Raw genomic sequence first — 2,895 nt, forward strand, 5'->3', positions numbered from 1 at the left:
TATGCGTAAACAAGGGCATGATTTATCTGATGATGAGGATGAACAAACTGAATCTGATGTGTAGTAGTTTAGTTGTGATGTTTTGGTTGATTGGTAAACTTGATTGTGAGAGACAACTTTATGTATTGCTTTTAAACTTGAATGTGGGCTACTATTTGAATGTTTTATGCCCAAAATTATTAGGTTTAAAGGTTGGTATTGTTGGTTTAAGTTGTGTTAATGGTTGGCATTGTTGGTTTAGAATTTGTTAATGTATTGTTAATTTAGATTGTGTTAATGTATTATTGGTTCATATTATTGTATTAATGTATCGTTGTTCGCCTATATCCCAGTAGTCTATGAATAAAAGAACCAAATTTAAGATTAATGTAAAGGCGTGGTAAGCCTACTTATTGTATATACATATTGAAAAAATAAATATGCATACCTTCATTGTCAATAATTCCATATCCAACATCAGGATCTAAATAGTATTAAAATCATATTAAATTAGCCATGTAAATTGAAAAGGGGGACATGAATGAATCATTGTTTGTGTTAAGATAGACATACCTTCATAGTCGTCTTCATCTTCAGTTGCATCATTATTTTTTGCGATTTTTTGCACGTATTATTACGTTAAGTAATTAATCACGCTACCATTAATTTAAAAATTAGTATAAATGTAGTTTATTTGTATAATTTAATAGCAAAAAAATATATTTATGAAAAACATACCTGGTACATCCCCATCAATATTGACATCCTCAAGTTCTAATAATAAATCATAATAAAATGTCGTAAGTATAAGTAAATGATTCATGTTATATTACTAATTTTATTTATAATAACAACCTGGAAGTAGGGGTAGCTCATTTAAATCAGGTAGAAGATAATTTGTCTGCACATTTGAAGTTGACAAACCAAATTGCAAATGTTGCTGTCGAGGTAAATTTGAATATTATGCCTGAGATTGAGACGATGAAGCGTGTGCACATCTATCTAAAGGTGTATAATGTAATCGTGTGAAATGTTGACGGTTTGTTATGTCTGTTAAAGGTTGTGTTGCCTTTTCTTTTCCAAATGCATCCCCTGTGATAGTAGCAGGACAAATAAACTCTATAAACCATAAAACATACAAATCACCTAAGTTAAAAAAACTGGGAAAAAATATAAGCAATATGACGTTAGACCAACATTGGCTAATACAGCAATTTACAAAGACAGATCATAAGAAAAAGAAGATAAACGGATGCGTACACTAATCAATCATCATTTACTATCCAATAATATTTTTTAAAATCTCATCAACAAATAAAAGAAATAATCTACATTTGTATCCCATGGTCTAGCAAAACCATTATTCTGATAGAAACCTGGGGGTTATATATCAGGCATCACATGAATAAAAAAGTGTCATCGTAAACATAATATCAACATAACGTCTTATAACCATTAAGCCGTGTAACGGTTTATGGGCAGTTCATATTGGAACGTAACAAAGCTCAGAAACGTCTTGCTAACAATACATAATTGTGGGTCCAAGATTAGAGAAAGTGAACCTAAACAGTCTTGACTGGGTAAATTATTTAAAACAAAAATTCAATATTGCCTCGGTAATAGGCATGAAGAAGTACCAGTTCACATTTATGTAATTAATATTTTAGTAATTGGTAAAATTTATCATAACTTTATCAGCAAACATTCAGCTTGCTTATTCGAAACTGTAAGATACGATTCCTTCATAAAACATGCTTAAAACTTTGATTTAAAATATAACAATACTAACCAATACAGTTAAAATACAAAGTGAAGGGCAGAATTCTGCTTTAACAGGGTAATGCTTAAGTGCGAATCAAAGGCAATAAGCCCAACGAAAATCAGAAATAAGAGAAGATTAGTTAGGAAATATAGTATTTCGAAGGTTTCAACTGAAACTATGTAACAGACTTGCCAGGAACTTAACATACTTAATTATGTTTATACAAAGCGAAGGGCAGAATTCTGCTTTAACAGGGTAATGCTTAAGTGCGAATCAAAGGCAATAAGCCGAACAAAAATCAGAAATAAGAGAAGATTAGTTAGGAAATATAGTATTTCGAAGCTTTCAACTGAAAGTATGTAACAGACTTGCCAGGAAATTAATATTGAAACTATTTGAGTTAAAGCTTCTTTGGTTCTCTGTTCTTCACACCCCATATATCTTAAAATACTAAACATTCAGCTTGCTTATTCCATGTCAGCAATTCGTGTTCAATTGACACATATCTGACGACATAAAGTGTTCTTAGATATGATCCCAAGTTAAGGTGTCTAAATGAACCTCATGCTAAGTTTTGGGGGCCGTCTATTTATTTAGCCCGAGAATATTATGTTGAATCCAACAACCACAGTAGACAGAGAAACATTTATAAAGTTTCAACTATCCGAATTTAGCCACTTAATACCAAGACTTATGTCTGAGGCAGGGTTCGAGTCCGTGATGTGCGACTACCCCACACATCACTCGCTGGGCTCTTATCACTCAACCAAATTCTTGGGGTTCTATTCGAATTTATATTGTTGCTGAACACATACACCTTCTTGATGATTTTTTCCCTTAGCATCTTCAAATGTTGATACATATTTATTAAAAGATTTTAATTCTAAATGTTCTCTCTCTCAGCACACATACCAGCCACAACAATAACCCCAAATATGTCTTCATAATTTTGATATGTACGTACACAGCTACATAGATATACATACACACATATATAGTTGACGGTAAATTTAGTGTTGTCTTATGGCATTATTGTTAAATGGCATCACATAGATGATATATAAAATGAAAATAACATCAGCACTACATTCACTTACTTTATGAAAATAATGAACCTGATCGTTGACGGCAACAAAAATAACAAAACCTAGTAT

This window comes from Nicotiana attenuata, unplaced genomic scaffold, assembly GCF_001879085.1.
Source record: "Nicotiana attenuata strain UT unplaced genomic scaffold, NIATTr2, whole genome shotgun sequence".
NCBI classification, from domain to species: Eukaryota; Viridiplantae; Streptophyta; class Magnoliopsida; order Solanales; family Solanaceae; genus Nicotiana; species Nicotiana attenuata.